Source organism: Pseudorca crassidens, chromosome 12 (genome assembly GCF_039906515.1).
Source record: "Pseudorca crassidens isolate mPseCra1 chromosome 12, mPseCra1.hap1, whole genome shotgun sequence".
NCBI classification, from domain to species: domain Eukaryota; kingdom Metazoa; phylum Chordata; class Mammalia; order Artiodactyla; family Delphinidae; genus Pseudorca; species Pseudorca crassidens.
Window position 1 is genome coordinate 67,821,073 of NC_090307.1, and position 13,843 is coordinate 67,834,915.

Genomic DNA, 13,843 nt, shown 5'->3' on the forward strand with positions numbered 1-13,843 from the left:
CAGTGGAAGTCCAAGGACCAAAATTTGAAGAGAACCGAATAGAACCAGAGCCAAAATTTGAACCTAAACACTCTGGTAAAAGAAAGGACTTTTTTTTTTCTTTTGCGGTACACGGGCCTCTCACTGCTGTGGCCTCTCCCGTTGCGGAGCACAGGCTCCGGACACGCAGGCTCAGCGGCCATGGCTCACGGGCCCAGCCGCTCCAGCGGGCCCAGCCGCTCCGCGGCATGTGGGATCCTCCCGGACCAGGGCACGAGCCCGCGTCCCCTGCATCAGCAGGTGGACTCTCAACCACTGTGCCACCAGGGAAGCCCAAAGAAAGGACATTTTAATACACCCATCTTTGCTGCTGTCCTGGTCTGTTTTCTCATACCCATCTTAAAATGCAAACTGTTAGAGTACCGGACCTTTTCATGTCTTCATCTTTGTATCCCATGCTTGAAAAATGCTCCCTGTGGGAATAAATGAAGAGAGATTTTCATGTGCTTTGTATAAAGTTTTAAAATATTAATCACACACCTAATCTGGCCAAAAGTCACACTCCAGTTGGAAGGAGATTCCATATGATTGGGTCATAGGTTCTCTGATCTCATGATGCTTAGAATGTTATTCATCCATCAAAACAATCATTTGAATTATGTGTTATTGTTTTGCCTAAGCTGGGAAAACAGAAGCATAGGGCGATGATACATCCGTACACCCAGCTGGTGGTATAAACAGGATTCAAAGCCAAAGCCTTCCTAATAGCTGAGATCATGCTCTTTTAAAACGTGTAGTTCTCAAACTGGGGTGATTTTGCCCTCCTATGGGACATTTGAAAATGGCTGGAGGTTTTTTGTGTGTCACAATATGGAGAGTAGATTGTTATTCGCATCTGATGTGTGGGGCCCAAGGATGCTTCTAAATGTCCTCGATACACAGAACAGCCCCTCCACAAGGAACACTGAGGTTCAGAAACCCTGATTTGAACTAAAGCTCCTCCATGCAGTGATTGCAAAGGATTATGAGATCATCTATCAAGACATGGGAGGAAAAAATTATATTTTGGAAAGAAAAGAGAGGAACTCATGAAAATTCCAGCTTGAGCTTTCAAGAAGAGCACAGGGAAAAACTCAGCCCTCCCTGGTGGCGATGGGTCAAGGGCAGACCCAGGACAGGGAGGCTCTAGGGAATTTTGATCTCACTTCTCCATGGGTCTGGAGTGCTGTGTCCTTGTTGCTGTCATAACCAGACTGACAGTAGTACTTGGCCTTGTCCTCAGGCTGCAGCCCAGAGATGGTCAGGTAGGCAGCACTGGAGGAAGTGTCAATGGAGCCAGAGAAACGATTGGGAACTCCGGAGGTCTTTGGTCATCCTTGTAGATTACAGTGGTGGGGGCACTGCCCAGGCGCTGCTGGTACCAGTGCACATAGTAACTCCCAATGTTACCGCTGCTGCGGGTGCAAGAGATAGTGACCTTCTGCTCCAGAGACCCCGACACAGAGCGAGGCTGAGTCAACACAACCTCTGCCCAAGACCCAGTGAGGACAGGACAGATCCCATTCCCAGGGAAGGGGGAGAGGTCATCCTCCCAGGTGACAAACAGGAGGCCTCCCAGAATTCCCTGCAGGCATCCACCTGTGCAGTTAGCGAAGAGAGTGAGGAGGAGAGGAGCCCAGGCCATGGTGAAGACACCCCCAGGCTCTGCTTTCTGAGCCTCACAGCCAGGCCTGAGCCCACCAACCCTTCTTATATGTCACCCTGATCCTGAGGGTAGGAGGTCTCCATGCAAATATTCCCCTTTCTGGAGGCTGTTCAAATCCTTCCTTCAACCTTAGCCTTGGCTCCACCTGATAAGAAGAGAGACTGTAGGAGGGAGGTGTTATTCACCCCAGTGAGGTCCAGTGAGGTCACAGGAACACCTGCAAGAGGGGAGGGAATCAGCCGAGAAACTGGAGAGCATCAAGCAGGTGCATAGGACACAGCGCCCTCTGGTGGATGAAGGACACATGCCGACCCTGGGCAGGTGCTATTGCTCAGGACTCCTGCCTTCCCCAATCTGCACCCCTCACAATTCCAGCGGTGAGTCCAGGGTGTGTCTGTGCAGCGTGCTATGATCAAAATACATTTAAACCTTTACATTTCTCTAGATGCACCAAGGGCCACTACTCTGGTCCAGACATTTAGAGTCACTTTGTGTTAAAGGAGGTGATAAATATCACCAGAATGAGCTCTGTTTGGAAGGAAATGGAAACAAAGACACTCCCCTCTCCAGGAGGGACCATGTGGGGTGAGATTCTGAGCCATTCACTGAAAGGAGCCCAGCTATTCAGGCAAGAAGAGCTAGGAATCCTGGAATTGGGACCAGACTTCACAATCAGAAGATGCCAGATGCCCAGAAAGGAGAAGGAGTGAGGGGAGGAGCCAGATGTCAATCAGGGGTCAATTCAATCATAGCCCATAATCAATAAGTGCAATGAAGGTTTGAAATAAGACATTAGAATGGAAAGTCAACAGGACCTGATGAATTTGAAAGAGCTTTGGAGAGAGAATCTACAAAGTTAGTGATCAATTGGATACCTGGGTAGGGTAGAAAGAAGAGTCCATATACATTTTAGTTTCTCATTTTGTGGACCAGTTGGGTATTACTACTTTTATTTTTATGTTGAAGAGTTTAAGCCCAGTTTGGGCCTTTCTATTAAGGAAATTATATTATTAGAGTTGGCGATTCTGAAGTAGGATGAGGTTAAATGGTATTTGGAGATTCTATGGCCACTATGTTGTCTTATGAAAACACCTATGACTTCCTTTGGTGGCATGGTCATAGCCAGTGTCACCACAGCTGTGGCTTGTTGCCAATACCCTGAGGGGATGGACATGCTATTCTGCCACACAAGGTGAGTGAAAATGTAGATGGTATTACCTCCTATCAGTGTTCACACACCCTGACTTCCGTTACATACTCCATGCCTATGCTTCAGCAGCACCCTTCATCTCTGGCCCAGCTTCTTTTTAAGAAAATATTGCTAAAAAACAAATAATATAAAACTCACTGTCTTAACCATTTTTAAGCGTGCAGTTCAATAGTGTTGGGTATATTGACATTGTTATATGACAGATCTCCAGAAATTTTCATCTTAAAAAACTGAAACTCTATATTCATTAAACAATAATTCTCCATCTCTCTATCCCCTCAACTCCCCCAACTGCAATTCTACTTTCTGTTTCTATGAATCTGACTACTTTAAATATTTCATATAAGTAGATTCACACAGTCTTTGTCTTTTTATAACTGGCCTAAATCACTAATCATAATATCCTCTACTCATCCACGTTGTAGCATGTGACAGGATTTCCTTTCTTTTTAAGGCTGAATAATATTCTGATGTATGTATATATACCATACTTAGTTTATCACTCATCTGTCAATGGACATTTGGGTTGATTCCATCTCCTCCTTAAAAGGAAGGCTGGAGAGCTCTGTGGGAACCATCTTGTGAAGGAAAAAACAAGCAAGGGGAAGAAATTTAGAGTTCTACCAGGTACAAGAAAATTAAAAAGACAAGTGAGAAACAACCCATCTCCCCATCACAAGAAAAGTAACAGGTTATGTGGTAGAGGATAAAAAATAGTAAATCTAACTGGCACATCAAAATCTTTTTTTAAATGACAGAATAGGAAAACCACTTACTAACTTTTTCAATGAAAATGTATAAAGTCAAATATGTGGAAAATATTGAAAACTTAAAATGAAAAAAATCCTAAAGAGATAACTTCCATTGAAAAAAAACTAGATGAAATGTATACATCCTTGGAAAATGCAAAGTTGGTCCCATTAAAGATAAAACATCTAAACAGACTACTTTCTTTAGGAAAAAAATAGAGAATGTTGTTATGGAACTACTCCACAGAAAGACATGAGGCCCACGTAGCTTAATAGAAAACTTCTAACAGATCTTCAAAGATAAGATGATTTCAATTTGTTTGCTTCATAATTTTTTCCAAAGCACTGGAAAAGAGGGAAAATTTCCTAGTTCTCATAGAAAGATTTATAACACTGCTACTTAAACCTGACAAAGAAATACAAAAAGAGGACAGTTACAGATCAGTATCATTAAATATGGATATAAAATTTCTAAGTAAAATATTAACAAATGGAATGTAATACCAGATTAATAAATTGAAATGCCATTACCAACTGGAATTTATTCCAGAAATGCAAGTTTTGATCAATATTAAGAAATCTTTTAATATAATATGCCATAATAATAGATCAAAAGATAAGATCAGATTGTCTCAATAGATACTGAAAGAGCCTTTCACCAAATTTAACAACATTTCCTAAGAAAAACCAGTTAAGAAAATAAAAACAGACAGATACATTTATAATATGGTAATATGCTCTCTCTCTCTTGCACACATGTATAATTTAGTCTTAAAGTCAGCATTTCACTTAATCCTTCCACTAAGATCAGGAAAAGGTAAAGTTGCCCATTACCTCCATTATTATTCAACATTGTTCTGTAACCACGGACAACGCAATTTAAAAAGAGTAATCAGGAATTCCCTGGCGGTCCAGTGGTTAGAAGTCGGCATTTTCACTGCCATGGCCCGGGTTCAATCCCTGGTCAGGGTAACTAAGATCCTGCAAGCCTCACAGCACAGCCAAAAAAAAGATTAGGTCTAAGCTTTGATGGGACCACACAAGTAGACATTTCTAAAGACCCAAATACTTTAGTTCTTCAGGTGCTGGTGGCAGAAGTGACAGCAGAAATATCCCCAGTGAGCTAGTGTTGGTCACATGTTGTGATAGGGAAGTAAATGACTGAGCAAAGGGTGCAGAGGGGATGCCTTGGCCCACTTTCCCAAGGCCAAGATCGTAGTGCAAGGCTATTATTCCAGGTCTGCAGTAGTAATCAGTCTTTCCCCTCAGGCCATAGTCCAGGGAACAAAAAACATCAATCACATTTACAGTGCTTCAGAATAACAGCTGTTGATGCAAGACTGCATCAAAATTGCTTACATTTCTAAGGCTTCCATTGCAGAAGGTGGTGACCTTCTAATCAAGTGACCAATACACTGAGACAGAGGGGTGTGAGTCTAGTATCAGAGGACTGCTTCTTATAGACCAGAGGATAAAGGTAGAACCTGTCTGACCCCGGGAGCCCCTTCACCTAAACCCCTGGAAAATGCCCCATTTGTAAAAGGCTGAGGGGAAAATGCTCTGGGGCACATTGGAGACGCCTCAGAGCTCTGTCTCCAGAAGATCCATGGTGGGGATTATGCCCACAAGCTGTGTTTGCTTCTCTAGCCAGACTCTCCTAGGAACAGACTTACTCTATCCACATTCTGGATCCTCACTGTCTATCAGTCCTTCCTGGACCAGATTTGGGCAAAGACTCTAGAAGAAAAGGATCTGACTCAAATATGAAGCCATGGGAGAGCCAGACCTAGGATCTCGTAGGGTGATAAGGAGGCATCACAGGTGAAGGAAAGTCACACACTAGTGAGAACACAGTTTACCCAAATACTCTTGAGCAAGCTGAGTGGTTTATCAGCTGTCTAGCACACCTGCGCTCTCTGGACATCATAAGCGCCCCCTGCTGGCCACAGGGGCTACATCCTCTGGTTACTGTGATAACACTTAGCACATGTCCTTTTTGTACTGTAATTTTTTCCTGGTGTCATTACCTCAGATAACAGAGTGAGTAGATGTCTCAGAAGATCCACCACTGGAACAGTGATGCTTTCACATCTGGATTTTTATTTCGATGGAAAAATATCAATTTTTTTAAATGTCCGTTTCTGTCAACTGTACCCCTACAGCTCCAACTTTGCCTGCTGTTTCCAGACACTGCACACATATGTGAAAGGGCAGTTAAAGGGTGCAACAGGAACACACACATGGGAAATTACCCTTTATGCATGTTGAGGAGCAGAGGGAAGTTGGGCCAAAGAAGTCTCAAAAAAGTCTGATGCATAAGTTTGGATCTGTAGGATGTCAAGCGGTCTCCATGGCAGAAAGGAAGAAAGATCCCTAGAGTCAGATATCATGGCATGTGCCAAGGGCAGAAGAAGGCGGCAGGCTGGTGGCTGATGACCCCAGCATGTGAATCTAGCATCTACAATTGGAATAGAAAAGAAAAATATGGAAATAAATATGTTCCCTTAGTTAAACCTTGTATTCCTTTTTACCAATTTTTACTGTGTGTGAATGTATATATCTTTAAGTTGCCACAAATATATTCACAATGATAAATATACGTTTACCGATTGTGTAGGTCCAGTCATTTTAACTCATATTTTTTTCTCTCTCATATTATTTTTAATGCTCCTGAATAGCACACGCTATTGTCAGTTGGAACCCAGCCCTTGTCTTTTCATGGGCCAGTTAAACAGTGCTCTGTGAGTTCCCCCAGGTGCTGGGTGAGGCTGGGGGAGCTCAGGGTTTGTGTCTGAAGCACTGTGTGAGCTCTGAGGATGCTGTACCACACTGAGCAGTAATAATCGGCCTCCTCCTCAGATTGGAGCCCAGAGATGGTCAGGAAGGCCACCTGCCTGATATGGAGCCCAAGAACCACTCTGAGACCCCTGTTATATTATACTATACTGTACTATAATATAGATTACATATTATAAATTGTATATTATATATAATATGATATGGTATAATATAAATTATATATTGTATCATATATATAATATTATATAAAAATGATGCCTTTGGGGATCCAAAGAAATAAAATTCTGAACGACAGAAGACCACAGAACCAAGCTAACTATTTTAGAACCAGTAAATCTCAAGAAAAATTGAGTAGGGCTCCCAGACTTCTGCTGAATAATTCATAGATCATCACCTATGACTCCACTGATGCCCCTCCCAGGGGGACACAGCTGCAAAGTCCCCGATGGTGAGCAAAAGTCTCCTGCCCTCAAGCTTGGGGTTCATCCTCCTGGGAGCAGCTGAGAGCAGACTACCCACGATTAGTCCCACAGCACCCTCTGCTGGTTCAAGTTGAACTCCCTCTCTTCCAAAGACCTGATTAATCCTGGGGCTTTTCTTGTTCTAACTGGGTTACAAGAGTTTGCAATGCACATCGTTTTCATGACACCTACCTGTCACACGCTATCCTAGCCTTAATGTTACAACAATTAACACAGCCCCTTACCATATGGCTCTTTATATCTGGGTCTCCTGGAGAAGGTAGAACTTCTTCTAGTGCTAAAGGGATAGCAGAAAGGACATTGTAAGGAGAAGAAATAGAAGGCATAAAACCTCTGCATCATTTAAGGTCAAGGGACATCCAGGAGGTGGCAGAAGTCTGATGTGTGTGCCAACTGCCGAAGGTGGTGAGGTGGGAAAAGCCTAGGCAGATGAGGAAAGGAACAAGAGAGACTTGTGGTGGGGGAGGGGAGGGGTGCTTTATATGACAGGTAGCAGACAGAAGGCATTGTGACTTCAGCAGGGAGATGAGGACACAGGAGGTGGATGGAACCATTCCCATGGACTAACCCAGACTCATATATATGCAAAAACAGTTTTCAAACCAACTCTTCTCTATAGATCTCCCAGAGAAGGCAGTAGAGCTTGTTCCTCTTCTGGAGTAATAAACTAATAAAGTTACTTTACCAATTTTTCCAGACTGGTCAATGTTCAGGAATTGTATACCCACAGGTCTCTGAGGTGTCCTCGTGCCCAGATTCCCTCCTCCTCCTTCTCCCTGTCCCTGGGCATGAGATGAGAGTATGTGAGTGCAGCTGCTGGAACTAGAGAAGCTGAAGCCACATAGCCTAGCAGAGCAAGGGCTTCAGAAGGAAGGGGTGCAGCACCTTGAGCCTCCATCCTGCCCACAGGATGAGGTAGGAGCTCAGAGGTTCAAAACTCCAGGCCTATAGGTGGAAGACAATGTGATGCCCAACAGAAACTTCTTACTCAGAAAGAAAAATGATCCAAAGGAGACCTGCTGCTTGATGGGCTTATTTATTTGGTAAAGGCAAGTTATAAATATGTGTCCTTTGGTGGGAGCTAACCAAGTCCTTTCTCTCGTGCAGATTTCCTCATGCTTTATGAGGGTCTTGGACTCAGGTTCACAGAGCTCTCTAAAAAGTGACTTTTTCTTGCCTTATTCTAAGGTTGATCTTTAAATTTTTTTCCTAGTGAGATACAGCTGTGCCACAAACTTCTTTTATGTTAAATTAAGGTTTAGTTAACTTAGCTCTACTCCTACTTTCCTGTATTGGGACCCATTTGATTTTCCTCTCGGCTCCTCTTGAGGCTCTTATTTCATCAAGTTTACTTCTTGTCCTGCATTTAAATGGTCAGAAATGCACACAGATGTTGCTTGCAGAGCAGAGGAAAGGACAGATGTGCACGAATGCCTTACGCAGGATAGGATCTCTGGGAGAGTGTGGGAGGGAGCAGTAATGACCTGATGAGATGTCTCAGTCAACAGAACTCCATTATAACCATGAGATGACCAGGAAAATGGTGGACTAGGACATTCCAAGATTTCATTCCCCAACAGAAACATCAAAAAACCAACCAGAACATTGTGGAAACAATGGAAAACAGTCAAAGGTTGACAACAATCAAGCAAATGTTCAACAAAGAAAAAGACATCTTCAAAATGGTATGGGCGTTCATGAGGTGACATCAGCAAGATGGTGGAATAGGAGGTCCCTGGCTAGTATTCCTCCTCAGAAACAATAATGTGGTATCCTTCCGTGGGCAAAAGTGCCTTTGGGAATTGTGTGAATCCCTGATGGAGTCCAAGACCAAGGAGGGAAATTTTTAGAAGGTGAGCCCACGCCCAGGTGGCTGACTCACTGATTGGAGTCCCATCTACAGATGTGAAAACAGATGCAGAAAAAGCATTTAACAAAATTCAACACCTTTTAATGATTAAAACTCTCAACAACTCTCATACTTCTCAGGTATGGAAGAAACTTACCTCAATGCAATAAAGGCCATATCTGACAAGCCCACAGCTAACATCATACTCAATGGTGAAAACCTGAAAGCTTTTCTTCTAAGATCAGGAATCAAACAAGGGTGCCCACTCTCACCACTCCTATTTAACATAGTACTGATAGTCCTAGCCAGAACAATTAGGCAAGAAATCCTAAAATTTAGAAAATCCTAAAGACTCCACACACACAAAACTGTTCAAACTAATAAATTCAGTAAAGTTGAGGATACAAAATCAACACACAAAAATCAGTTGCATTTCTATACATTAACAATGAACTATCTGAAAAAGAAATAAATGAAACAGTCTCATTTACAATAGCATCAAAAAGAATAAAATACGTAGGAATAAATTTAACCCAGGAAGTGAAAAATCTGTATACTGAAAACTATAAAACCTTGATGAAAGAAACTGAAGAAGATATAAATAAATGGGACGATATCCCATGTTCATGGACTGGAAGAATTAATATTGTCAAAATATCCACACTACCCAAAGCAATCTGTAGATTCAATGAAATCCCCATTAAAACACCAATGATATTTTTTCACAGATATAGGGGAAAAATCCTGCCACAAAAGTTTCCAAATAGACAGGGGCTTCCCTGGTGGTGCACTGGTTAAGAATCTGCCTGCCAATGCAGGGGACATGGGTTCGAGCCCTGGTCCAGGAAGATCCCACATGGCATGGAGCAACTAAGCCTGTGTGCCACAACTACTGAGCCTGCGCTGTAGAGCCCGTGAGCCACAACTACTAAGCCCACATGCCACAACTACTGAAGGCTGCTCTCCACAACTACTGAAGCCCGCGTGCCTAGAGCCCGAGCTCTGCAACAAGAGAAGCTGCCACGATGAGAAGCCCGCTCACTGCAACGAAGAGTAGCCCCTGCTCGCTGCAATTAGAGAAAGCCTGCACGCAGCAACAAAGACCCAAAAACAAAGACCCAATGCAGCCAAAAATAAATAAATTTATTTTAAAAAAATAAAGAAAGCTTTTCCATAAAGTGCTAGATTGTAAGTATTTTAGAGCTTATGGGCCATACAGTGTGCGGCAACAACACAACTACTGTTGTAGCACAGAAGCAGCCTTAGTCAATATGTAAAACCAATGAGTGTGGCTGTATTCCAATAAAACTATCTGTGGACACTGAGATTTGAATTTCATATAATTTCACATTTCACAAAATATCATTCTTCTTAAGATTTTTAAAAACTATTCAAAAGTATGAAAACATTCTTATCTACCAACCATGCAAAAACTGGTGACTGGCTAAATTTAGGCCATGAGCTCTAGCTCGCTGACTCCTGCCCTAAGGAGAAGTGATGGAAACATCTCAACATTCACCTGCTTTCAAGAAGTCTGTTTTGGGACTTTTAACTCTGATCCTAGTCTGTTTTCTTGGATTCCAGCTGAACGCCTCTCTCTTTGCCAGTAATATCGCCAGTGTGTCACTTCGTGGGGCTGACAGGGATGGGAGCGGATTCGGGAATCGCCATTGCAGCATTTGAATGGAATGTAAGTGGCATCATAAGCTTTTTTCTTTAAATCAGAACTCTAGGTATGTTTGTCTGGGAGTCTGTATAGGACAAACTCCTCTTTGGTTTGATTTCTGTTTCTCCTTTTCCTAACCCATCCCTTGATAAACCTCAGGGCCTTCCCTGTGTGGCCCATTCTGCCTGGGTCATTCCAGTCACATCATTCCCCCCCTCTGAGATTTCACTAAAGCAGTTATTCCCACCAAGAATGTCATTTCTATATCATTTAATCCCCACTATCACTTGACCTCCTTGATCATTTTAGCTCTCACTTCTATCTCTCCTCCTTGAGCTATTACACTATATATCCAGTTCTGAATTAGATGCAGGAAATTAAAAAATGTAAAAGTAATGATCCCTTCTTTTGAGAAGCTTACATCTCAGTGAGAGAAACAGATAAACATTCACTACAGTGTAGAAACTACAAAGAAAGAAGTATGCATGCAGTGTTGAGAGACCTCGCACAGAAGGAGCATCCATCCTAGATGGTGGCTGGGACTTGGCACATGTCCAGGGAGCTTCCTGGGGCCGATGCCAGATGGATGAGTAGAAATTGAGGAAGAAAGTGATAGCATAGTAAGGAGTGAATGATTTAGAGCTAGTAGATCAAAACTTCAAGACTTGGTGATTAAGTTCCTAATTGTTCTACTGCCATCTCAGCAGTAGAAGCTGTGTCTTCTTAATTAGATCCTAAGTTCCTTAAGTACTAGGGACCATTTCCTCTCGTGTCACTCACACTACCCCATCATCCAGCATTTGACTGAGCACATGCTATAAATATTTCTTGAGCTGACTGAGTTTTTTCAGGTCTAGTCTCTTATCCTTTCTAGTGTTTGCACATGCATATATATGCCTATCAGTCAGAGGGAGATGCTTATGTGGAAGAAAGTTGGATCATAGCAAATGTATAAACAGACCATCCCTGGATAGACTCAGAAAGTGACCTTATGTCATCACAAATAACTGTGCTCCTCCCTTGTTGAAGATTTTGCCCCTAGTTTTACTTTAGTAGTATCAGAGACTCCAGAATGGACCCAGCCTCCACACATGCCCTATGGTCCGAGTTTTGTTTTGATAGTGCCATGCACTCCAGAAAGGGGCCAGTCTCCAGAAGTGTGGACAAAATACCCTATGGCCCCAGTGGGTGTGACTAACAGGTTGCTGAGAGCCTGGCTCTTTTAGCCTGTGACCTTGGGCTTCCTTAATCTTTGTGAGGCTTGGGTTACCCCTCCACAAAACAGGAATAACTGTGCTTATCACATCTGCCTCACCTGGTGTTGTAAGAAAAGCATGAGTGATATAAGTGAAGGCTCTTTGCAAACATTAATATTCATGTAAGACTATACCATTATCATTATTATATATGGCAAGACTTGGGGGCAGTCACTGGGAATATTCTTCTATCTCTAAATTTCTTTCTCATTGGTTTGAGAAAGAAATTCCTGACATTCAAGAATAATTCCTTTTGGCAAAGATTGTATGACCTTCTAGTGGTCCAGCTGAGCTCATATCTCTTACTCTTTGTCTACTTTTCACCATACATCTTTTGTCACATCCTAAGCCCCAGGAAACGGTGACCTCTGAATCATGGAAACAGAGGTAAGGGACCCACAGCTGTCTTGGGGTCATAATTGGTTGAGTGGGACAGGATCCAAGTAAGCATTTTATTTTCAGACTCAGAGGTCATGAGGTGAAAAAGCCCACAAGCCAAACCTCTCTAATTTCCACTCTGTTCTTGGTTTCTTGTAGGCCTTGCTGTTGTTGCTGGTCCTAGGGTGGTTCTTTGTCCCCATATACATCAAGGCAGGGGTGAGCATCCACAGGTGTTCTCTGGTGCATTTTTCTAGCATTCATTTATTCACTCATTCTTTCTGCAAAGTCATGAAACCTGGGTAATATCATTAGTCCCAGGATTTCTGGGCTTACATTTACATGAGACCGCTAAGTGCTGCCGGATCGCTCTTGAAAACGGCTGCAATCCACTGTCCTCTTGCTGATCACTGTTGTGAGGGTTCCCATTTTCCCACATTCTCACCAACGCATGGTATTTTCCTTTATTCTGATTTTTGCCATTCTGATGTTTGTAAGGTAGTTTGTTGTTTTTTTTAATGAGGGGTTGGAAATACCATGCTCTGGTGGCTCCCCTTCAACTTCGGTGTTGTCAACCAACTAGGGCACTGCTCTGCCTCTCTGAGCCTAGCTCCCATGCTTATTCCTTCTGCAGCTGGTGCACAGGCTGAGGGGTGCTATATCCTGGGATAATTCCTGGGATGACGGTGTCCAGGGGGCAAGCCTTCTGTCTAGTACCTCTGCAGGTCACTATATAATCCCTCTTTGCTCATCCTGAGTCCCTTCTAGTGCCAGGCTTGAACAAGCTCTGCTCTCCTTGGTGTAAGAATACACACCACAGAACTTATGCATGTGTTCTTGGACATAGCTTACCATCTTTGAGGGGGTTCTGCACAGTTTCTGAGCCCCAAGAATTTCCCTTCTTGCTTTTGATAATATTATATAAATGTTTACTTAACATTCTTTTATACGGGGGGAGATGAAATCATGAGCTCAAACTACTATGAAGGAACCAGAAAAATGCACCTTTTAAACTGATCACATAGCTGATCTCGTATTTCGGTAATGATAACCTCAGAATTTTCTCTACATAAGAGTTAATATAACTCTCTTTTTTTCAATAAAGATAATCACGTAAATATACACCTGAATATATATCTGCAATTTGTTGAATTATCAATTTATTATGTAATCCTAATTATGGTTCATTATTTATATTGTTTTTGCTAGACTGCAACATTATTGGTGAAAATAATAGAAAAATATTTGTTGAGTGTCTACCATGCATTTGGTGTTGTGGTAGGTATTTTACATCTACCTTCATATTAAAGGCCCACTTTACAGATGAGAAAACAGAGGTTCAGAGAGATTGTCATTTGCCAAAGTTCATATTTCCAGTAAATGTTGGATCTGGGAACAGATCCCAAGATTGCCTGATTCCAATGCCTGTGTGCATTCCAGCCTTGCTGCTTTCCCAAGGGACTGTGCCTTTCTCACTTGTGTCTTCCCAAGGTGCCACACACAGTCACCTGCCCACAGGTGCTTAATAAGTGTTGAATGATCTGAATGTGCTGGACCCTGAAGGTGAATCCCTGCTGATGTCTGTCTCTGAAGGTGATGACCATGCTAGAATATATGAGGAAGCGGTTTGGTGGGAAGCAACTCCACACTACCTCTCCGTTCTCTCCCTGTTCATCTGTGTGGCTTTGAGAATCTCAGTGAGTTCAATGCCCTCTTGGCATTTTAGCTTCATGAGGGATGAGAGTGCTAAGATCAGAGAGCCTTTAAAGG

General features: G+C 42.6%; 1 long non-coding RNA gene across 2 annotated transcripts in view; it reads left to right on the forward strand.

Annotated features, from left to right (window-relative positions):
* The window catches only part of LOC137203627 (uncharacterized), a 29,397-nt gene that overhangs the window by 2,514 nt on the left and 13,040 nt on the right, over positions 1 to 13,843 (forward strand). Inside the window, exons 2-3 of one of the 2 annotated variants that reach the window (XR_010933209.1) lie at positions 10,358 to 10,463; positions 12,233 to 12,501. This is a non-coding gene — a long non-coding RNA (uncharacterized lncRNA). Of the gene's footprint in view, positions 1 to 10,357; positions 10,464 to 12,232; positions 12,502 to 13,843 lie in introns of those variants that run through there. The other variant, XR_010933208.1, reaches the window with a different exon arrangement.